Here is a 24,258-nt window from a genome sequence, read left to right as displayed (position 1 = left end):
TGTGACATTTTTCAAATCTCAATTAATCCTTTTCTTCTACAGTGTTGGAACGTACAGGGCAATTGAGCTGATTTTTAAAAGGGTCTTCAGAGGAGATCCTGGCAATTATAGGTTGGTGAGTCTAATTTCAGTACCCAGCACATTGATAGAAACTACAGTAAAGAACAGAATGATCAGACACATAGATAACGTGTTATGTTGGGGAAGAGTCAACATGGCTTTTGTAAAGAGAAGTGATGCCTCATCCATCTATTAGGATGTTCTGAGAGTGTCAACAAGCATGTGGATAAGGGTGATTCAGTCAATATAGTGTACTTGGCTTTTCAGAAAGCCTTTGACAAGGACCTTCACCAAACGTACAAAATTAAGTAGCAGTTCCATCCCTTGCCAAACGCCATTCCCGCCTCCACCGATCTTTCCTAGCCCCCCCCGTTCCATCCCTTGCCAAACACCATTCCTGTCTGCCACGGAACCTTCCCATCCCCCATTCCATCCCCCACCAAACGCCATTCCCGCCTCCATGGATCTTTCCTACCCCCCCCGTTCCATCCCTCGCCAAATGCCATTCCCGCCTCCATGGATCCTTCCTACCCCCCTGTTCCATCCCCCACCAAACGCCATTCCCGCCTCCACGGATCTTTCCTACCCCCCCGTTCCATCCCTCGCCAAACGCCATTCCCGCCTCCACGGATCCTTCCTACCCCCCTGTTCCATCCCCCACCAAACGCCATTCCCGCCTCCATGGATCTTTCCTACCCCCCCGTTCCATCCCTTGCCAAACACCATTCCTGTCTGCCACGGAACCTTCCCATCCCCCATTCCACCCCCCACCAAATGCCATTCCCGCCTCCATGGATCCTTCCTACCCCCCCATTCCATCCCCCACCCAATGCCATTCCCGCCTCCACGGATCCTTCCTACCCCCCTGTTCCATCCCCCACCAAACACCATTCCTGTCTGCCACGGAACCTTCCCCCTCCAATGGAACCTTCCCATCCCCCCTCCCCAGGTCCATGGAACCTTCCCCCTCCTATGGAACCTTCCCGTCCCCCCTCCCCAGGTCCATGGAACCTTCTCCCTCCCATGGAACCTCCCCCTGCCATCCATCCCCCCTCCCCTGGCCCAATGGAACCTACCCCCTCCCCTGAAACCTTCCCATCTCCCCTCCCCCCACCCATGGAACCTTCCCATCCCCCATTTCACTCCTTGCCCAACGCTATTCCCACCTGCCATAGAACCTTCCCATCTCCGCAGGCCCATGGAACCTTCCCGCTCCCATGCCTCCTCCCCATGCCCATGGAACCTTACCATCCCCCTCCCCAGGCCCAATGGAACCTCCCACCTCCCATGGAACCTTCCCCCGTTCCCAGGCCAATGGAACCTTCCCCGCCCCAGGCCCTCCCCTTCGCATAAAATCTCCCCCCCCCGGCCCATGGAACCTTCCCATGCTCCCTTCCTTGAGCTTTCCCATCCCCCCCTCGCGGCTGCGCGGAGCCCTCCGGCTTCACGTGCCCCGCGCTCACTCCGGCGCCGCCCTGGGCCCGGCCCAGTCCCTGCGGCAGGCCCCGCCCCTCTCCTCCCTCCGCCCCGCCCCCTTCCCGGGTCTGGGCAGGCCGCTCCCGCCGCCATTTTGGAGCGAGCGAGCGAGCCTGTGGTGGCCGAGCCCTCAGCCCCGGCGCTCGGTGACCGCGCAGCCCGGCCGGGGAGCGAGTCGCTGCCAGGCCCGGGGACGTGTCCCATGTCCGCGGCCTTGCCGGCCTCTGCAGCCCAGGGAGCAGCGGAGCGGAGCCTCGGGCCCGCCGCCGCCGCCGGGGAAGGCCGGGCCCGGAGCAGGTGAGACCCGCGGCTGGCGCTGCCTCCGGCTCGCTGCGGCCGAGCCCCTGCGGGCGGCTCCCCGAGCCTGCCCCGGAGCGGCCTGAGCGCCCCGACGTGCCCGCCCGTGGCGCCCCGGAGGTGCCTGCCCCCCTGAGCCCTTGGAGCTGTCTGGCCCCCCCCAACACCCCCGAGCCCCCCCAGGTGTCTTTCCCCCCGGGATGTGCCTCCCCTCGTGAGCCTCCCCCGAGCTGTCTGAGCCCCCCCAGTCGAGGTGCCTATGCCCCTTGAATGTCCCGGCCTTCCTGAGGCCCCCCCCATCCACGGTGTCTGTGTCCCCCCCCCACCAAGGGGTCTGAGCCATCATGAGCCCTCCCCCACAGTGGCTGTCCCCCTCCCCCCCCAGCTTCTAATGAGAGTCTTGAGCCCCCCCTCCCCCAGGTGTCTGAGTCCGGCCCACGGTGTCTGCCCCTTTTGGATGTGCCTGCCGCCCCGAGCTCCCCCGCCCCCGATGTGTCTGAGCCCCCCTCAGATAAGCCTGTGCCTCTGGATGTGCCTGCCTCCCCCTGACATCCCTGAGCCCCTCCCCCCCGGGTGCGTCAGCCCCACTGCTTGCCTCCCTGTGACACCCTGAGCTCCGGAGGTGTCTGCTCGCCTGCCCTCCTGCCTGCCCCACCATGACACTCCTAGGCTCCCCTCAATGTGTATGCCCCCTGAGTCCCCCCGATTGTCTATCCCGCAGCCTACCTTCCTGCAACACCTGTGACCCCTCCTCCCCCAAATGTGTCTGCCTCCACAGCACACCCCTGATCCTCCCGAGATATGTCAGCCTCCTGACCTACCCCCCTGGGACACACCTGGCCCACCTGGATATGTTACCTCCCCCATGACCCCTCCTACCCCCTGGATCTGTCAGCCTGCTGCTTCTCCCCCGCCCCACACCGTCTCAGCGCAGTGTCTGCCTCCCACTTGCAACACCACTGACTCTTCCTGGATGTGTCAGGCCCCCGAACTGCCACCCTGTGACACTCGGAGCCCTAGATGTGTCTGCTTGCCAGGTCCCCAGAATCTGACAGTATTTTTCTTCCATCCCTAGCTGAAAGGCACCTACCTTCCCTGAAGGGGTTCCAGTCTGTGGATGCTGGGGAGGCCTAGTGTTTTGAAAGACATCTCTTTCTGCCTCCCCCTTCTCCAGTCCTGAGGATCCTGATCCCCAACCTCAGCCCCAACAATATGCCTCCTCCTGTGCATTCTTTCTGCCACACCATCCTACTTTTCCCTGGGGCTTTGTAGCTGTATTCGCTGCTCCTTTGATCCTTCACAAGTTTTGCTTATCTCAAGTTCACAGCCTAGATTTCATCTTTCAGAAGAACTTCTCAAGGCAAAGTATCCCCCCTATATTTGAGGGTGCATAATAAAAGATCTATATTGCTTTACTACATCTTGTAGATTTGTCCCTTTGAACAGAAATCAGTTCTTTAATTACTGAGACTCACTCTTAATCATCAAACCACAATTAACTACATGCTACTAAATTGTTTTTGTTATTTTTTTATTTTAAAAATAGCCAGCTGGTTCAGAAATTCGAAGTACTTTTAGTTATGAAATTCCTTTTTTTGGGTCTTATTTTATCAGAAGTTTTGGGTCTTTATCCTTTTGATATAGGATTTGGGTGAATAATTCTAAGTTTTAGGGTCTCGTTGTATAAAGAGTTTGTTTAAATTTCACTTTCTTCTTGTAGTGGAGACATTGAAACTTGCTTTTCTGGGCTTCTGTAAAAGGTGGTGAGGAAGAGTGAGAGAGAGAATATTACAGCCTAGCCTTTTTTGAGTCATTCATAACGGTTGGCTAAACACTGAAACTGGCAGAGGAGATCATGTTGGCAAGGTCATGTGGAGTCCATGGTCAGTTTGATTAGGAGGAATGAGTGACTTTGAATCTGTATGGCCTAGATTTGAATTAGGGAAGCCATTGGCATTGGTACATATTGTACATGTGAAATAACAGTGATACACTGCTTCTATGATTATATAGAAATTGTGGTGGGAATTGTAGCAAGTCCATTTGTGACTTCAGCCTTGGAACTTTCTTACAGGAAGATTGTATTTCTTGACAAATCTAGTGAAAGCTTCTTTCTTGATTTGAAGGTCTTGTTTTGTACCAGCTAGAGAAAATTAGGAAGTGAAAAAGGAGAAATTAAGACAAATTTAAAAGGCTGTGAGGTATTTTTCATAATCTTGAAAATATTGTATTCATTTTGTTAATGTAGTAAAAGTTGAAACTGAAGCTTATTTCCTTGGTGAAACCTTTTTCCTCTCAAGAAGGGAGAAAATTTGTGTTACATATTTAGGCCGCAGTCCTGTGATAAATTATGTGTGTGTTTGAAGTTAAGGATGTGAGTAAACATTTGCAGACCTGGGGTCTTATTAGGGTAGTTTGTCTGAGTTATAGAAAAAAAGATAAAAATCTCTGATTTTTGCCAACATTTTTGTTGTGACTCTTGTGATTTAAAAAAAACCCCCAAACTATCACGGCAACTTTGGCTGTCTTAGTGGTGGCAATTGGTGGTGATATAGTAATTTACATAGCAACTGATTGTGATACCATGTCAAATTGACATAAGTTTTGGAATTTGGAAAAGAAGCAGATAAAGATCATGTCTTCATTGAAACATCCCTAATAATAAACATTGGTGCATCAGAATGGCAGAAGATTGGATATGAGCAGAATTGTTTTGAAGTTGACTGTTTTTCCATGTTTCTGGTGTGTTGGATTTTTTCCTCGTGACTACTGTACTTTATTGTTGTAGAATATGATGATTCATATTCAAAAGTTAGATAGTTGGTGGGGCTTCTGTTTGGGGACCCAAGACAGTATCTGGCCTGAATCACGGGAAGTCTTATTAGGCATCGAAGAAACTTTTTAGTGAAGGGAGAGCCTGTAACAGAAGGGATTGGCTCCGCTTTAACCAACGGAGAAACAGACTGCTGGCATAGAAAACTTGTAATGTTTTGGGGGAAGTCACTAATAAGTGGGGGAGCCTAATAAGATTTCCCGTGATTCAGGCCAGGATACTGTCTTGGGTCCCCAAACAGAAGCCCCACCAACTATCTAATTTTTGAATATGTATTACTTTAGGAAAGGTTAAGAGCAGCAATCATTACTTGTTTAGGGGCATAGTCTCTTCCCTTTTGTGGTCCCTGTGAGAAGAGAGCAGAAAATACCCTCAGGTCCCCCCAGCTGAGGATTCCTCTGGCAGAGACACGTCCCAAGTGAATATAGAGCTGGCAAAGACAACTCTTTCCCTGCATCCTGTGGTGGATCGGTTGCATTGGGTGAGGAACTAGCTGGCATGAGTTGTACACTGGCTTTCCCCAGCTCTTGTAAACTGTTCTAACCTGGGCTAAGAGAGGGAATCGCATGGTTCTGTACCTATTCTCTTCCCTTCTGATGGCTGTATGTGGGAGGGGAGCCATCCTTTCTGTGGATTGCTCTGTGTTCAGGCATAGCCAGTCGAGTACTACCTTGCTGTTCCTGGGGTGCTCGCAGTCTGGCAGGTAAGCAGGCAGTAAACCCAACCAGAACTTCTCACCTTCCCTGGTGATGCAGCAGGTGGTGAGTGGGAGATCTGAGCAGCTTCACCAGGGAATGGAGAGCATCTGCTTAGAGCTCTCCTGGCTCTCACTGTTGTGGCTGCTGGGGAAGCTAAGCTCTTTTACATTCTATCCATAATGACTGGACTGATTCAAACACTTACATTCAAAAATGGCAGGTCACGGCTCAGGGAAAATATTAAAAATTCATAGTTAACTATACATTTTCTTAACACAATTGAAGCCTCAAGAGCCATGGATGGGACACTACTGTATTTATTGGTGTGAGAAGCTTAACAAAAATAGGTGAACTAGAATGTTTGAAAATGGAAGAGGATCTTGATATTATAGGCACTTCTGAAACATGGTAGAATGCCAACATCCTGGGGGTACTTGTGTATAAACTATATAAGACGGACAGATTGAGTCAAAGAGCTGGGAGAGTAGTACTATAAAAGATTCCATAGAATTTTCTAAGATGAAATTTCTGAGTGAAGAGGACTTGGAGGGATACAAATTCCAAGTCATAAGAATACAAATATACTCAGAGTTTCTCTACCAGTCTCTAAATCAGGAATTTGAAAGATTGTACAATGCTGAGCGCGCTCAGAGCGAATACAACTGAATTAATGAGTGACTTCAACTATCTGTATAAACTAATCAAATGTTGGGACACATTTTAAAAAACAGTTTGTGCGTATCTTACCCTTAACAGGGGTCTCCTACTTATTCTGTGGAGAGGGCAGAGTTCTGTATTTGATTATGGTCTATGGGCTAGGTTACAAATGTAAGACAACATGCTACCCTTCTCTCCGTGGTGAATCTTTCTTTGATATCAGTAGGTTTATACAAAGATCAAGGACAGTATATGGCCTGTAGGGGATAACTAAACTTCTAGTTATTACTATTTAAATGCCTTGTTTTTTTTCAATATCACTTAACGGGAAAAGATGCAATCTTTTATGACCACCACTATTTCTAAGCCTCTTGTTTCTTTCTTCCTTATTGCCACTTCCCTGTCTTTGTGTGTCCTCCTTTCTTCCCTCTGCAGTTCTCCTGCCATAGGCTTCTCTCTTCTCTCTTCCATTTGACCTGCTAAAATAATCAGCAATGAAATAGTTAATGTTGACATAACATGTTGTCATAAGGCTTTAGAATTAACACCTTAGTGAGAGATGGAAGTTGACACACACAGCAATTGTTTCAGGCATTGTCTGTTTGCAGACTCTGGAAGACATCACTGTATTGGTTACACTCACTCCACAGTTGAAGATGATCTTTCAAAACCAAGGATAGAACCGAAACTAAAAACAAACAAACCCCCAAACAGATTTTTTAGAATTTGAGTTTGTCATGCAGACCACATAAATGTATTAAAAGGCCAGATCTGGCCTGCAGGCTGGGAATTTGATACGATTGCTCTTTTGAATAGTTAGTTTTACAAACAAGAGAAGCTACTCTAATGTTAGTCCTAAGTAATGCACAAGTTGGTGCAAGAGGTAACTCTAGTAAAAACATTACGTAGCCATGAATAGAGTATAGCTAAGGTCAACATCTGTATGGGAAGGATTATACCAAGAATGAACTGTGCGGGGAGTTGAGAAAAATGAAGAAGCTAGTTTCAAAAGAACCTGAAGTGAAAAATAAGGAAATCAGAATCTTTAGTCTGTGCATGGAGATGGTAGACAGCTGTTGACAACTAACTAGTATTGTCTCACTGGTTCCTTGTGGTCCCCTGTCATTGTTGTACCTATTCTCTCTCATTTTATACTTAGATTATAAGCTCTTTGTGGCAGGGACCCCATGTTGTTTTGTAGAGGGACTAGTACAATGGGCCCTGATCCATAACTGGGGTTCCCAGGTGAACCGCAATACAAATAATAAGTGATAATCTTAGGCAGTCATGAACTCATCCATACCCCTACACAAAAAGAAAACAGGAAGGCAAGAGAAAAGAACATTATGGTTAAGTGGCAAAGTTCAGTAGGTTATTTAAGCCATACAGATAGGGCTTGAAAAATCTACTGGGCTGTGCAAATAGGAAGCTTTTTCAAGCAAGTGCTATTAGATTCTGTGGAAGTTAAGCTTTTATTATGAAACAAAACAAAACAAAACTGAGTTTCTAACCTTTATGGTTGCAAACAAACAAACAACCCTTTCAAACATGAACCAAAAGTAACTTGTGGAGTGCTGTCTTAAGTTTGGAGACAGATTGCTTCAAACCTCTGCTTCTGCTCCTGTCTTTGCCTGGTTAAAGCAGAGTAAAAATACTGATCAGTCTTGTCAGTTTTCATTGCTTCTGTCAGAACCCTGTGGACAGCAGTGAAATTGACAAGTATTAGGTCAAATTGATTCTGGTTTTGTTTAGCAAAGCCAGGAGTAGCATCAGCAATAGAGGCAGATACTGGAGCTATTTTCTGAAAGAAGGATTTAAAAAATGGATGTTGGGGGGTGGGGTTCAGTAGTGGAGATCCTCCTACTCACCCTCACAACGCCCCAGGAGACTGAGGGACGGAACAGCAGTGAAATTTTCAATGTGTTCTGGCCCTGCCTCCTTTGACTCCTCTGTCTTTGGCGGTCTTATCTGTATTGGCTGAAAAAATACATCTGAGGTAACTATATCCCCAATATGTTCTAATGAAAACAAGTTCAGATCAATATTTTAGCTTCTCTTCAATGGCTTTATCCTTTTTACTTGTTATTTATTGTCTTTAGCTATTGCTCTTCCTCAGACATTTTAGCTGCTATTATTTATTCCTTTCTGTTGGTCTCATTTTGGCCAATCTTCCACTTTTTGGAAGGATACCTGTTAGCAGGTTTAAACTTTAGCCCGCACTTACTAGCCCAGGAGTTAAGCCTACTAACTATCCATAGTCTGAAAGACCACTTTCCAAAGTCATACTCCATGCAATTTAAAATAGTTATTTGCCAGTTACTGGGAACTTTATGAATATTCTCAATCACCTTTCTGTTTAATAATTTTTTAAAAAGTGACTTTTGCATCTTGACTTGGTTTTGTTATATCTGTTTTCCCTTCTTGTCTTCTCCTTTTTTTTCTATTTTCCTGTAACAGATTAAGCTGAATCTTTTCCAGAGTTGGTTCTGTGTGTTCCTCTCTTCCTTTGCTCTCTCTCCACCCTTTTACATATCTTGCTTTAATTATGCTCTCCACCATTTCCCCATGTTATTATATTTTCTGTCTCCCTTTTCTTGTACTTCTCCCCTTCAAATCAGTCTCTTTCCCAATGGCTTATTTTTTTTAAACAACATATTCCATCTGTCTCACACCTTCATCCAGAGGGCACAGAAATTTCACTAAATACCAATAGCCAGAGAACTAAACTTACTATCCAAAGATTCATATGGAAGATGATTTGGAATCCTAGCTACTAGAAAAGGTAACGATATGGGGAGTCCTGCTAGAATGATGTCCGTGAACTCTGCTCAGTGGCTTCCATCTTTTCACTTCAGTTTCTTGCTAGGTGCTGGATAAATTTGAATGCCTACAAGAAATTGGACAACTGATGAAAGCCATGTTGAGCTTCAGTCAAGAATATCCCATATTTATGTATAACTTTTTTATATGATTCAGTACAATTAAGTTGTGCACTGCTTACATTGTAAGCTTTCTTGCATATATGTGTGTACAGCATGTTTGGATTCCTGATCCTGACTGAGACCTCTAGGTGGTGTTAAAATTAGGACTGTCAAGCGATTTAAAAAAAAATAATTGTGATTAATCGCACTGTTAAACTGTAATATACCATTTATTTAAATATTTTTGGATATTTTCTACATTTTCAAATTTATTGATTTCAGTTACAACACAGAGTACAAAGTGTGCAGTGCTCACTTTATATTTATTTTTGGTTACAAGTATTTGCAATGTAAAAAAAAAAATTTTCAATTCACCTAATATAAGTACTGTAGTGCAATCTCTTTATCATGAAAGTTGAACGTACAAATGTAGAATTATGTAAAAAAAACAAACCTGCACTCGAAACCAAAACAATGTAAAATTTTAGAGCCTGTAAGTCCACTCAGTCCTACTTCTTATTCAGACAATAGCTCAGACAAACAAGTTTGTTTACATTTGCAGGAAATAATGCTGCCTGCTTCTTGTTAACAATGTCACCTGAAAGTGCATGGCACTTTTGTGGCCGGCATTTCAAGCTATTTACGTGCCAGGTATGCTAAATATTTGTATGCCCCTTCATGCTTCAACCACCATTCCAGGGGACATGCGTCCATGCTGATGACAGGTTCTGCTCAATAACAATCCAAAGCAGTGCATACCAACGCATGTTCATTTTCATTATCTGAGTCAGATGCCACCAGCAGAAGGTTGATTTTCTTTTTTGGTGGTTCGGGTTCTGTAGTTTCCACATTGTAGTGTTGCTCTTCTACGACTTCTGAAAGCATGCTCCACACCTCGTCCCTCTCAGATTTTGGAAGGCACTTCAGATTCTTAAACCTTGGGTAGAGAGCTGTAGCTATCTTTAGAAATCTCACATTGGTGTCTTCTTTGTGTTTTGTCAAATCTGAAAGTGTTCTTAAAAGGAACGATGAGCTGGGTCATCATCTGAGACTGCTATAACATGAAATATATGGCAGAATGCTGGTAAAACATAGCAGGAGACATACAATTCTCTTCCAAGGAATTCAGTCACAAATTCAATTAATGCATTATTTTTTTAATGAGCGTCATCAGCATGGAAGCATGTCCTCTGGAATGGTGGCTGAAGTATGAAGGGGCATACGAATGTTTAGCATACCTGGCACGTAAATACATTGCAATTCTGGCCACAGAAGTGCCATGCAAATGTCTGTTCTCACTTTCAGGTAACATTGTAAATAAGAAGGTGGCAGCATTATCTCCAATAAATGTAAACAAACTTGTTTGTCTTAGCAATTGTTTGAACAAGAAGTAGGACTGGGTGGACTTGTAGGCTCTGAAGTTTGACATTTTGTTTTTGAGTGCAGTTATGTAACAAAAAAAAATCTACATTTGTAAATTGCACTTTCATGACAGAGATTGCACTACAGTTCTTGTATGAGGTGAATTGAAAAAAACTTGTCATTTTTACAGTGTAAATGTTTATAATCTAAAATAATATACACTTTGATTTCAGTGACAACACAGAATACAATATATATGAAAATGAAGAAGAACATCCCAAATATTTAATAAATTTCAATTGGTATTCTATTGTTTAACAGTGCAATTAAAACTGCTGTTAATCGAGATAATTTTTTTGAGTTAATCGCTTGAGTTAACTGTGATTAATCGACAGCTCTAGTTAAAATATAAATAAGTAATCTGTGTGACAAAGTTCCTCCTCTGCCTTGGTGGGTGCTGCGCTTAATGTCGAATTTGCTCGCCTCAGAAGTTCATGGCAGCCCTCAGTTTGACCACTTTCGTGGCTCAAATCTGCCATTCACTCAGTTAGCCTCATCACTGGCCAGTATGGGGAAAAGGAAGAAGAACAATGCCCCCAATCTCTGCTGATCCACCTAGTGGATTGGGGAACAGGCCAGAGACCTTCCCCGCTGGTGGAACCCACAGTCCAGGTCAACTCCTCCGGTATCAAGTAGGGAGTTGGGGGAATGGAGGGATGGGGGGAACCCGGGCCCGCCTTCTACTCTGGGTTCCAGCCCAGGGCCCTGTGGATTGCAGCTGTCTACAGTGGCTCCTGTAACAGCTGTGTGACAGCTATAAGTCCCTGGGCTACCTCCATGGCCTCCTCCCAACACCTTCTTTATTCTCACCACAGGACCTTCCTTCTGATGTCTGATAATGCTTGTACTTCTCAGTCTTCCAGTAGTACACCTTCTCACTCTCAGCTTCTTGCACCTCTTGCTCCTAGCTCCTCGCACGCACCACAAACTGAAGTGAGCTCCTTTTTAAACCCAGGTGCCCTGATTACCCTGCCTTAATTGATTCTAGCAGCTTCTTGATTGGCTGCAGGTGTTCTAATCAGCCTGTCTGCCTTAATTGTTTCCAGAAAGTTCCTGATTGTTCTGGAACCTTTCCTGTTACCTTACCCAGGGCAAAGGGACCTACTTAACCTGGGGCTAATATATCTGCCTTGTATCACTCTCCTGTAGCCATCTGGCCTGACCTTGTCACATCTGTGAAACCTTATTGTCTTATTTTCCCCCTTATCCTCCCTTCCTCTTGCTCTCATGCTGTTTGTGGCAATCACTTATTGAACCTTTATTTCAAATTAGATTGTAAACGTGTTAGGTCAGGATCCATATGTCTTTCTATACGTTTGTGCAGTGCCTAGCACAGTAGGACCCTGATCCTTAGCCTGACAAGGGCCTATGGGCATTACCATAATACAAATGCCTAATAATAATAGAAGCCCCAACTTTACCCTGCTCTGGCTGCTGGGAGAAAGAGCACTAAATAGTGACAAGTCACCAGGACCAGATGATGCACATCCATGAATTCTGTAGGAACTGAAGTAGCTGAGTTGTTGTTAAAAATATGAGATTACAATAACTCCTCGCTACTTTATGCTAAAAATGCTACTTTAAGCGAAATGATGTTAAGCGAATCCAATTTCCCCATAAGAATTAATGTAAATAGGGGGTTAGGTTCCAGGGAAATGTTTTTCGCAAACTGGATTAAGTTTAGAAGTGTGAGCAACAAAGGTGATGTTGTGGTGGGAGTCTGTTATAGACCACTGGACCAGGGGGATGAGGTGGACTAGGCTTTCTTCCGGCAACTAATGGAAGTTACTTGATCGCAGGCCCTGGTTCTCATGGGAGACTTCAATCACCCTGATATCTGCTGGGAGAGCAATACAGCAGTGCACAGACAATCCAAGAAGTTTTTGGAAAGCATAGGGGACAATTGCCTGGTGCAAGTGCTGGAGGAACATGACTGGGAAAGGAGTCCAGGAGAGCTAGCTGTATTTTAAAGAATCCTTAGTGAGGTTACAGGAACAAACCATCCTGATGTGTAGAAAGAATAGTAAATATGGTAGGTGACCAGCTTGGCTTAACAGTGAAATCCTTGCTGATCTTAAACACAAAAAAAGGGCTTACGAGAAGTGGAAGATTGGACGAATGACCAGGGAGGAGTATAAAAATATTTCTCAGGCAAGCGGGAGTGAAATCGGGAAGGCCAAATCACACCTGGAGTTGCAGCTAGCAAGAGATGTTAAGAGTAACAAGAAGGGTTTCTTCAGGTATGTTAGCAGCAAGAAGAAAGTCAAGGAAAGTGTGGGCCCCTTACTGAATGAGGGAGGCAACTTAGTGACAGAGGATGTGGAAAAAGCTAATGTACTCAATGCTTTTTTTGCCTCTGTCTTCACGAACAAGGTCAGCTCCCAGACTACTGCACTGGGCAGCACAGCATGGGGAGGAGGTGACCAGCCCTCTGTGGAAAAAGAAGTGGTTCGGGACTATTTAGAAAAGCTGGACGAGCAAAAGACCACGGGGCCGGATGTGCTGCATCCGAGAGTGCTAAAGGAGTTGGCGGATGTGATTGCAGAGCCATTGGCCGTTATCTTTGAAAACTCATGGCGATTGGGAGAAGTCCTGGATGACTGGAAAAAGGCTAATGTAGTGCCCATCTTTAAAAAAGGGAAGGAGGAGGATCCTGGGAACTCCAGGCCAGTCAGCCTCACCTCAATCCCTGGAAAAATCATGGAGCAGGTCCTCAAGGAATCAATTCTGAAGCATGTAGAGGAGAGGAAAGTGATCAGGAACAGTCAGCATGCATTCACCAAGGGCAAGTCATGCCTGACTAATCTAATTGCCTTCTATGATGAGATAATTGGCTCTGTGGAGGAGGGGAAAGCAGTGGACGTGTTATTTCCTTGACTTTCGCAAACCTTTTGACAAGGTCTCCCACAGTATTCTTGCCAGCAATTAAAGTAGTATGGGCTGGATGAATGGACTATAAGGTGGATAGCAAGCTGGCTAGATCGTCAGGCTCAACGGGTAGTGATCAACGGCTCCATGTCTAGTTGGCAGCCAGTATCAAGCGGAGTGCCCCAAGGATCGGTCCTGGGGCCAGTTTTGTTCAGTGTCTTCATTAATGATCTGGAGGATGGCGTGGATTGCACCCTCAGCAAGTTTACAGATGACACTAAACTGGGAGGAGTGGTAGTTTCACTGGAAGGTAGGGATAGGATACAGAGGGACCTAGACCAATTAGAGGATTGGGCCAAAAGAAATCTGATGAGGTTCAACAAGGACAAGTGCAGAGTCCTGCACTTAGGATGGAAGAATCCCATGCACCGCTACAGACTAGCAGGGCTGGTGCAAGGAGGTTTCACTCCCTAAGCGAAACTTCCACCTTGCGCCGCCCCCCCGCGGCAGCCCCCCTCTGCCCCCTCCCTCCCCTCGGCCCGGGTAGCCCCCCCCGCGGCAGCTCCCTGCCCCCGCTCACCTCTGCTTCACCTCTTCCCTGAGCATGCCGCTGTTTCTCCCGCCTACCAAGCTTGCGGCGCCGATCAGCTGTTTGGTGTGCAAGCCTGGGAGGGAGAGAAGCAGAGTGGGGCAGTGCTCAGGGGAGGAGGTGGAGCAAAGGTGAGCTGGGGCGGGAAGCGGTTCCCCTGTGTGTCCCCCCCCCATTACTTGCTGCAGGCGGCCCTCCCTGTGCCCCCCGCCCCAGCTTACCTCCGCTCCACCGCCGCCCCCAACCACTTGATGCCCCAGGCGACCGCCTAGTTCGCCTAGTGGTTGCACCGGCCCTGCAGACTAGGGACCGAGTGGCTAGGCAGCAGTTCTGCAGAAAAGGACCTAGGGGTTACAGTGGACGAGAAGCTGGATATGAGTCAACAGTGTGCCCTTGTTGCCAAGAAGGCCAATGGCATTTTCGGATGTATAAGTAGGGGCATTGCCAGCAGATCGAGGGACGTGATCGTTCCCCTCGATTCGACATTGGTGAGGCCTCATCTGGAGTACTGTGTCCAGTTTTGGGCCCCATGCTACAAGAAGGATGTGAAAAAATTGGAAAGCGTGCAGCGGAGGGCAAGAAAAATGATTAGGGGACTGGAACACATGACTTATGAGGAGAGGCTGAGAGAAGTGGGATTGTTTAGTCTGCGGAAGAGAAGAATGAGAGGGGATTTGATAGCTGCTTTCAACTACCTGAAAGGGGGTTCCAAAGAGGATGGATCTAGACTGTTCTCAGTGGTGGCAGATGACAGAACAAGGAGTAATGGTCTCAAGTTGCAGGGGGGGAGGTTTCGGTTGGCTATTAGGAAAAACTTTTTCACTACGAGGGTGGTGAAGCATTGGAATAGGCTCCCTAGGGAGGTGGTGGAATCTCCTTCCTTTGAGGTTTTTAAGGTCAGGCTTGACAAAGCGCTGGCTGGGATGAATTAGTTGGGGATTGGTCCTGCTTTGAGCAGGGCATTGGATTAGGTGATCTCCTGAGGTCTCTTCCAACCCTGATATTCTATGATTTTATGAAGCTTGTCTGAGGTGGTGAAGTCAGAGGGTGGAAGTGTGTGGGATATTTCCCAGGGAATGCCTTCCTGCTAAACGATGAACTAAAACTTGGCCGAGCCCTCAAGGGTTAAAACTTTGTTAATATAGCCTCGTGCTCCACAAGGCAGTGCAAATGGAGGGTGGGGAGACAGCATGGCAGATAGAGAGACACACCGTATGTTTGTGAGAGAGAGAGAAGCGCATTGCCCTTTTAAGTGTGCCAACCCCACTCTATGTGCACTGCCTTTTTAAAAAAAGAAAAGGAGTACTTGTGACACCTTAGAGACTAACAAATTTATTTGAGCATAAGCTCCTTTTCCTTTTGTGAATACAGACTAACACGGCTACTACTGTGAAAACTGCCTTTTTAAGTAGATCAGTAAGTTGAGACAGCAGCTGCGGCCAGCAAGCTCCCTCCGTCCTGAGCCCTGTCGTATTCTCCCCCGCCCCTCCGGAGATGGGGTAAAAGAGCGGGGTGGAAGAAGACACCCTGACATTAGTCCCCTCCGCACAGCAAGGAGGAGGTTCCCAGGAGCAGCTCCAAGGCAGAGGGCAGGAGCAGCACATGGCAGTGTGGGGAGGGACAGCTGAACTTCTGGCAGTTGGTAGCCTGTTGGGCAGCTGCTGCACAGGGAACTTAGGGGAACGGGGAGCTGATGGGGGGGCTGCCAATCCCTGGTTCCAAGCCCCCACCAGCTAGCTCCAACGGGCTTCTCTTTCTGCAAGCAGTGGACAAAGCAGGTGGCTGCCAAACAAGGTTATAAGGGAGCATTGCAAAACTTTAAACAAGGCTGTTCTCTTATGGATCGGCAATGAAACAACATTAACCGGGGGCATCCGATGAAGTGAGCTGCATCTCACGAAAGCTTATGCTCAAATAAATTTGTTAGTTTCTAAGGTGCCACAAGTCCTCCTTTTCTTTAAGTGAGGAGTTCCTGTACTTATTCATGTTAGCTCCTATACTGGAGAATTGGAGGATAGCAACTCTTACATAGGTTTCAGAGTAACAGCCGTGTTAGTCTGTATTCACAAAAAGAAAAGGAGGACTTGTGGCACCTTAGAGACTAAGCAATTTATTTGAGCATAAGCTTTCGTGAGCTACAGCTCACTTCATCGGATGCCCCCGGTTAATGTTTCATTGCTGATGCTCAAATAAATTGGTTAGTCTCTAAGGTGCCACAAGTACTCCTTAACTCTTACATAAAGGCATTAGGTGTGATCCTGGTAGTTACAATCCAGTGAGCCTTGCTATAGGGGAGGGTGAGATAAATGTATGGAAACAATAATTAAAATAGTTAGAAACATAGCTTGAAAAATTTTCCTGACATCTGCTTGTCCAGAGATTAAATCTGCTAAGGTTGTTGAGGAAACTTGTGGTATCGTGTCCTCAGAATGTGCATATTTGATTTCCATTGCCACATCTGCATTCTCCCCCACCCCCATGTCTCCTTAAGAGATCAATTGTTCCTTTCCAATGTATCATTTTTATTTCCCAATCAATTTTGTCACATTTCATTTCAATCAGTTATCCCTACAAAAAATAAATTTCATCTCCTAATCAATCAGTAGCCTAGGGTGTGGCTGCTGCTGCCACCCTCCCATCCTGGGTGTGTTGGTGGCCCACGGGCTCCCAGCTTCTGCTTCTTGCTTCATTTCTTAAAGTAGTAGCATCTCAGAGGTCACTCTACTCCCTTCCCTCCTCTTAAAACAGCAATAGCTGAGCTGCTCTTCTCCTGCCTCCATAGGAGGGGACCACATCTCTTTGATTCCACTTGCCTGGACAAAGCTTCTATTCACTTTTGAGTAAGTGGATTTTTCAAGCACTTCATATAAAACACTTGAAGGAACATAATGTAGGGGTGAACGAGCACAGCATCTGTGCAGGAAGATTATCTCCAATTCATCTGAATCCTTTGAATGTGTCAGTAAAATAGCAAATAAAAGAGAAGCAATTGACGTGTTTGGACTTTCAATAAATGTTTGACAGAGGGCATCACAAGAATTTGTTAAGGTAACTTAGTCATAGGGTGATAATTTAGTACCGTCATGGATTGGAAATTGGCTACTAGACAGACAACCGCTTTCAGCATGGCAAAAGGTTATCAGTGGGAAACACTGATCCGTAAAAGCATTAGTGGCATTTCATATATTAATTTATGATCAAGAAAGGGAGTTAATGATTTATTTACATCAGTAAAATGAGAGGAACTCATAAGGACCTAATGAAACTAGGTGAATGGGCAGCATAATGGCACAATAATTCAGCGTTGACAAATATAAGGTAATGTATGTAGGAAGGAAAAAAAATTACTAATCATGTATGTTGTTGGGTTTGAAATTAACTGTAACCAGTTGAAGTGGGAAAAAGATGGGCAGCTTTATGAATACATGTTCTTTATGTGTGGAAGCAAAACACAATGTTGAGATGTATAGAGAGAGAGTGGGGTGGAAAATAAGTCTGAAAATAGCAAAGTTGTCATTATATAAATTGGTGGTATGCTCTCACAGTGTTAGGTTCTTCTGTTTCAAAAAGATGTAGTTGAAATAGAAGGGATCCAGAGATGAGTAGTGAAAATTACTTGAAACATAGAAAGATTTGTATGTGAAGAGATACTGAAAAGAGTTGGAGTATTTAGTTTAAAGAGGAGACAAATTAAAGAGGCATGATAGAGGTGTATAAAATGTATGTTAGAGAGTTGTAGGTTACATGATTGGTTCCCGTGTACCATCCTTTTTAATACAAGAACAGAGGGACATCTGATGAAACTGAAAAGGTGACAAATTTAAAACTACCAATGGAACTGCCTTTACGTGGTGTGTAGCTAGTCTGTGGAACTCATTGCCACAATATATTATTTAGGCCAAGAGTTAGTAAGATTCAAAAAAGGATGAGATATTTATAGCAGAACCTCAGAGTTACAAACACCAGAGTTATGAACTGCCCAGTCAACCACGTACCTTATTTGGAACGGGAAGTACGCTATCAGGAAGCAGAGCACGCACATACACACAAGCAAATACAGTATAGCACTGTTTTACATGTAAACTACTTAAAAAAAAAAAAAAAAAAAGTAAGCCTCATTTTTCTTCTGGATAGTAAATTTTCAAAGCTGTATTAAGTTAGTGTTCAGTTGCAAACTTTTAATAGAACAACCATAACATTTCATTCAGAATAAGGAACATTTCAGAGTTACGAACAACCTCCATTCCTGAGGTGTTCGTAACTCTGAGGTTCTATTCTATTAGGGTAATGAGACCATCCACATATTAGAGAAGATAAAATGTGGTATAAATCGGCCACTTGGAGATGCTCAGACACTATGTTAATGGGGGCCAAGTTATTCCATCGTGGTTCACTGTGGGGATTCATGCACCTAATTCTGAAGCAACTGGTACTGGCCACTCTCAGAGATAGGATACTGGACATAGTGGACCATTGGTCTGACCTGTTATGGTATTTCCTATATTCTTAAACCCAGACTGCCTCCCCAATCCATTTCATGTCCTTACTTCTGCTGCTGTTTATAGCAGTAGATTGAAACTTACAGTCTTAAGATTCTGAGGAGCAGAAATGATATTAACTGGATTCTTTAAACTGTCACTTGGGGATTCCGTGGTCAGTTGTTGCGACAGGGGACTCAGGGCATGTCTATGCTACTGGAATCATCTGGTGAAGACGTGCTATGCCTACGGGAGAGCGCTCTCCTATTGGCATAATTACTGCACCTCCGCAAGAGGCGGAAGTTATGCCGGTGAGAGAGCATCTCCCACGGACATAGTGCTGTGTGGTAAGCCCTTTAAGTCGATATAACTTATGTCACTTAGGGAAGTGTCTTTTTCACACCCCTGAGCAATGTAAGTTACATCAACTTAAATGGTAGTGTAGCCCAGCCATCATTCTTCAGTTTGCTCAAACCCTTCAGTGAGTTTGAGTTAATGGTACTTGGCAACTCCAAGGATCAAAGAGAATGTTCCACTGACATAGCATTTGGATAAACATGGGTCTCTCTGTCATTGAAAAAAAGCTTTGTTTGAAAATTATTTTTAGTTTCAGGCATTGGTGTACAACAGTGATATACTCTTAACAATACATACAAATCAATAACCTGAGCTTTTTTCTGTTTTTTAAAACATGGCAATTAAAACTTAAATTCAGACAAGATTGAGATTATAATTGAGGTTTTATGACAATAAAATTTTTGATAGCCTTTGAATTACTATTGCTCTTTGAACATTACATTGTGTACTCTTTCTCTCTAAGGTATTTATAGCGGCCCAGTCACCAGAGTAAGTACTACCTATCTTTTATGGGAAGTTCGCGTTCGTGTGTATATAATCTATTAGAGTCCTTTATTAAATCTTGTATAAAAGACACCAGCCTCAAAGAGGCCCCTTTGCTTCCCAAGAATTTGAAGTCCTAATATTTTCTGTTCCAGAGTACATTAATTTGGTTTTTTGGCAAGTAAAATTGCTATTAAGGCTATCAATGTGAACTTGTTCCTGGAGTTTGTGCCTAAAATGTGTTGAACTGTAACGAGTGTACACTTTATATTAATAAAATCCAGAACAAACTGAGCTATAGAAGATGTGCAAGGATTGCAAATTCTATGTATTTGAAGGATATTGCCCACATAGTTGTGAAGCTTCCTGGTGATCAATATTTAGCACCAAGACATGCTGTGGAAAAAAAAACTTAAAATCATGGGCTTATTTACTCACGTAGAATGTGCTACTTTCATGCATCTAAGGATTAAAGAACTAAAATTGATTTTTTTAAAATATTTTGTTTAAAGTGGTATTGTTTTATCAAAAAGAAAAGGAGGACTTGTGGCACCTTAGAGACTAACAAATTTATTTGAGCATGAGCTTTCGTGAGCTACAGCTCACTTCATTGGATGCATGCAGTGGAAAATACAGTGGGGAGATTTTATATACACAGAGAACATGAAACAATGGGTGTTACCATACACACTGTAACAAGAGTGATCACTTAAGGTGAGCTATTACCAGCAGGAGAGGAAAAAAAAAACTTTTTGAGTGATAATCAAGATGGGCCATTTCTAGCAGTTGACAAGAACGTGTGAGGAACAGTAGGGGTGGAAATAAACATGGGGAAATAGTTTTACTCTTTGTAATGAAACATCCACTCCCAGTCTTTATTCAAGTCTAATGTAATGGTGTCCAGTTTTCAAATTAATTCCAATTCAGCAGTCTCTAGCTGGAGTCTGTTTTTGAAGTTTTTTTGTTGAAGAATTGCCACTTTTAGGTCTGTAATTGAGTGACCAGAGAGATTGAAGTGTTCTCCGACTGGTTTTAGAAAGTTATAATTCCTGACGTCTGATTTGTGTCCATTTATTCTTCTACGTAGAGACTGTCCGGTTTGGCCAATGTACCAGGCAGAGGGGCATTGCTGGCACATGATGGCATATATCACATTGGTAGATGTGCAGGTGAACGAGCCTCTGATCGTGTGGCTGATGTGATTAGGCCCTATGATGGTGTCCCCTGAATAGATAGATATGTGGACACAGTTGGCAACGGGCTTTGTTGCAAGGATAGGTTCCTGGGTTAGTGGTTCTGTTGTGTGGTCTTTGGTTGCTGGTGAGTATTTGCTTCAGGCTGGGGGGCTGTCTGTAAGCAAGGACTGGTCTGTCTCCCAAGATCTGTGAGAGTGATGGGTCGTCCTTCAGGATAGGTTGTAGATCTTTGATGATGCGCTGGAGAGGTTTTAATCGGGGGCTGAAGGTGATGGCTAGTGGCGTTCTCTTATTTTCTTTGTTGGGCATGTCCTGTGGTAGGTGACTTCTGGCTACTCTTCTGGCTCTGTCAATCTGTTTCTTCATTTCAGCAGGTGGGTATTGTAGTTGTAAGAATGCTTGGTAGAGATCTTCTGGGTGTTTGTCTCTGTCTGAGGGATTGGAGCAAATGCGGTTGTATCGTAGAGCTTGGCTGTAGACAATGGATCGTGTGGTGTGGTCTGGATGAAAGCTGGAGGCATGTAGGTAAGTATAGTGGTCAGTTGGTTTCTGGTATAGGGTGATGTTTATGTGACCATCGCTTATTAGCACCGTAGTGTCCAGGAAGTGGATCTCTTGTGTGGACTGGTCCAGGCTGAGATTGATGGTGGGATGGAAATTGTTGAAATCATGGTGGAATTCCTCAAGCGCTTCTTTTCCATGGGTCCAGATGATGAAGATGTCATCAATGTAGCGTAAGTAGAGTAGGGGCATTTGGGGACGAGAGCTGAGGAAGCGTTGTTCTAAGTCAGCCATAAAAATGTTGGCATACTGTGGAGCCATGCGGGTACCCATGGCAGTGCCACCGATTTGAAGGTGTACACTTTGTCCCCAAATGTGAAATAGTTATGGGTGAGGACAAAGTCACAAAGTTCAGCCACCAGGTTTGCCGTGACATTATCGGGGATAATGTTCCTGACAGCTTGTAGTCCATCTGTGTTTGGGATGTTGGTGTAGAGGGCTTCTACGTCCATAGTGGCCAGGATGGTGTTTTCAGGAAGATCACCAATGGATTGTAGTTTCCTCAGGAAGTCAGTGGTGTCTCGAAGACAGCTGGGAGTGCTGGTAGCGTAGGACCTGAGGAGAGAGTCTACATAGCCAGACAATCCTGCTGTGAGGGTGCCAATGCCTGAGATGATGGGGTGTCGAGGATTTCCAGGTTTATGGATCTTGGGTAGTAGATAGAATACCCCAGGTTGGGGTTCCAGGGGTGCGTCTGTGCGGATTTGTTCTTGTGCTTTTTCAGGGAGTTTCTTGAGCAAATGGTGTAGTTTCTTTTGGTAACCCTCAGTGGGATCAGTGAGTAATGGTTTGTGTAAAGTGGTGTTGGAGAGCTGCCTAGCAGCCTCTTGTTCATATTCCGACCTATTCATGATGACGAGAGCACCTGCTTTGTCAGCCTTTTTGATTATGATGTCAGAGTTGTTTCTGAGGCTGTGGATGGCATTGTGTTCTGCACGGCTGAGGTTATGAGGCAAGTGATGCTGCTTTTCCACTATTTCAGGCCGTGCACGTCGGCGGAAGCACTCTATGTAGAAGTCCAGTCCAGTTTTATCAGCATTGTAATAATAACAGAACATGTAGGTAAATTGATAGCATCAGTGTGTTCTGAGGTCAGATTGGTTCTGATGACAGTATTCAAAAGAATGTAAGCATTTTAACATGTATATGGTATTGTAGTAGAATGGGTGTAGTTGTGATTTTATTTTTTAATGTTTGGAACTATTTTACAATTTATATCTTGCATGAGATATTGTTAAAGGAATACTGTCAAACTTCGTGATTTTTTTGTTTGCTCCATTATGATGATATGGTACTGACCATATAGGTGAAGTTGATTTATAATACTTTACCTTCCAATAGAGTGCAACAGAAATTTTCAGTCTGCAGATACTGCTTCCTAATTGTTCAGCAGGGTCTGATGCAATTAGAGCATTCTCTAGCTGTCATCTGCAGTAAAGAGTTGAAGTCCAGAATCAAATATCTGCATGTCAAATTACTTATTACCAGAGTGGATTTGCTATGAAGTAATATTTAAGTGTCCCACCAGGATGGTCTAAAACATTTATTTGGATCATAATTGCCAATTTATTAGCTTAGCCTGTGTCTGGAAGAATTTATAGTTGGCTGTGAAGTTTCAGTATGTTTCAATTTTCCTGGCCTAAACAAGTTTTAACCTAAAATATAGTTGACATCAAAGTCTTGTTCAGTAATGTGAGAAATACATGTGGACAGAGAAAATTGTTTAACGGAACATTTGAAGAATGCTGTTGGAGGGTAAATCAATATTAAAATTGAAATAATCTAGTATTCTGTTTCATTTGTTTAAATTTTTTAAATAGATTAGTCACTTAGTCTTTAACAAGATGGTTTGAAATTTTGTTTTATATTGAAAATATTTAACTGTTAAATCTGTGCACGTAGTCATATGGTAATTGATTAAAATATCGATTAATGTATTTTTAAGGCCATTATGAAAACGTAAGCTTACTTTCTGAAAATCACAGGCCATAGAATTTCTTCCATTGATTCGCTGTGTCTAGCTGAATAATCTGTGGCTGCACTAGAACAGAGAGCGTATCCTTTTGTTTATTTTATAACTGTTACAATTCACCATTAGCAGAAAATAAATTTACTGCTCGTTATGAGCTTTGTTTTGATTATTTACTCATAAATCTTGCCAATTCAGGAACCATGTCTCACATTTAGTAAAAATAATTAAAATATAGGTCTAAACCCCTGTAAATTCAGTTCTTAAAATAGCCTTGGGCATTAGCTGGAAGTTTGATTGGATGGCTAGTGGGTATAGATAACGTTAGTCATTGAATCAGGGAAATCTTTGATATTTTTTAATTTGGGGATTTCATAGCCACAGAATAGCTGGAATTAATTCTTTCTGTGGGTTGCATATTGGATTACTATGGCACGTTGAACCTTCGTGTTTTCCTGCAGTAATTTTCTATTAGAAAATTCCTTAGTCTCTGCTGAATCTTTTGCAGCACACATAGGTTAATATGTGCCTGTTTAAACACAGACCTTTTCATTTTCAAGGAATGTCAGTTGAGTAGGAGACATCTTGGTGTCAAGAAAAAATACTTAAAGGAAAGCACAGCACTCTCATCCAGAAGAGGGAAACAAAGGCAGATTCCTCTATTTGCTATTTGGCCAAAGAATCTTTTGATGGACAAAAAGAAAAGGAGTACTTGTGGCAACTTAGAGACTAACAAATTTATTTGAGCATAAGCTTTTGTGAGCTACAGATCACTGAATGCATCCGATGAAGTGGAAAATACAGTGGGGAGATTTATATACATAGAGAACATGAAACAATGGGTGTTACCATACACACTGTAACGAGAGTGATCATTTAAGGTCAGTTATTACCAGCAGGAGAGCAGGGGGGAAAAAACCTTTTGTAGTGATAATAAAGGTGGACCATTTCCAGCAGTTGACAAGAACATCTGAGGAACAGTGGGGAGTGGAGGGGGAGGAAAAAACAAGGGGAAATAGGTTACCTTGCATAATGACTTAGCCACTCCCAGTCTCTATTCAAGCCGAAGTTAATTGTATCCAGTTTGCAAATTAATTCCAATTCAGCAGTCTCTCGTTGGAGTCTGTTTTAAAAGTTTTTTTTGTTGAAGAATTGCAACTTTTAGGTCTGTAATAGAGTGACTAAAGAGATTGAAGTGTTCTCCAACTGGTTTTTGAATGTTCTAATTCTTGACGTCTGATTTGTATCCATTTATTCTTTTATGTAGAGACTGTCCAGTTTGCCTAATGTACATGGCAGAGGGGCATTGCTGGCACATGATGGCATATATCACATTGGTAGATGTGCAGGTGAATGAGCCTCTGATCGTGTGGCTGATATGATTAGGCCCTAT

General features: G+C 44.0%; 1 protein-coding gene and 1 long non-coding RNA gene across 6 annotated transcripts in view; one reads left to right on the top strand and one right to left on the bottom strand.

Annotated features, from left to right (window-relative positions):
- Nucleotides 1-1,440: 1,440 nt before the first annotated feature.
- Nucleotides 1,441-24,258, top strand: part of PPP6R2 (protein phosphatase 6 regulatory subunit 2) — a 173,581-nt gene continuing 150,763 nt past the window's right edge. For 2 of the 5 annotated variants that reach the window (XR_006283552.1, XM_037889481.2), the window contains exon 1: nt 1,543-1,833. The gene's annotated coding sequence lies outside the window, so the exon portion shown is untranslated. Of the gene's footprint in view, nt 1,834-24,258 lie in introns of all 5 variants that reach the window. The other 3 variants (XM_037889478.2, XM_037889479.2, XM_043521733.1) reach the window with 3 other exon arrangements.
- LOC122461583 overlaps nt 3,369-24,258 on the bottom strand; it is a 30,530-nt gene continuing 9,640 nt past the window's right edge. Inside the window, exon 3 of the long non-coding RNA XR_006283553.1 lies at nt 3,369-6,500. This is a non-coding gene — a long non-coding RNA (uncharacterized LOC122461583). The remainder of the gene's footprint in view (nt 6,501-24,258) is intronic.

The sequence above is a fragment of the Chelonia mydas genome, chromosome 1 (genome assembly GCF_015237465.2).
Source record: "Chelonia mydas isolate rCheMyd1 chromosome 1, rCheMyd1.pri.v2, whole genome shotgun sequence".
Lineage (NCBI taxonomy): Eukaryota > Metazoa > Chordata > Testudines > Cheloniidae > Chelonia > Chelonia mydas.
This window is presented reverse-complemented; position numbering and strand designations above follow the sequence as displayed.